We start from the raw sequence: 392 nt of genomic DNA on the forward strand, positions 1-392 counted from the left end.
CAGCGACAATGGGCAGTTAACTTCTTTAAAGAAAGAAGAAATCAACAATGTTCAAATCAACTAAACAACGTTACATGAATGAGATCGTAAAACGTTTTTTCTCTGAAGTTTTAAGAGCAGGAAAACCACACCATTTTTATGGACATTTCTGTTTATGCTTCGGAATATCACGAATCATTGCTCTGTTGCAACCACGTAGCTACTTATACGCATGTTAGGTTTTCATAGGCACATAAAACGAATGAGGGAACGTAAATATATATATATATTTTTACTTTTGGTAATTTGTATGTCTTTTTACAGCCATTTCTATTATAACTTTTCGTAACAAATATAAAAGGAAAAAGATTTTGTACGATGTCAAAGAACAACAATGTTAACTTTTTTCTGTG

The sequence above is a fragment of the Penaeus monodon genome, chromosome 23, assembly GCF_015228065.2.
Source record: "Penaeus monodon isolate SGIC_2016 chromosome 23, NSTDA_Pmon_1, whole genome shotgun sequence".
NCBI lineage: Eukaryota > Metazoa > Arthropoda > Malacostraca > Decapoda > Penaeidae > Penaeus > Penaeus monodon.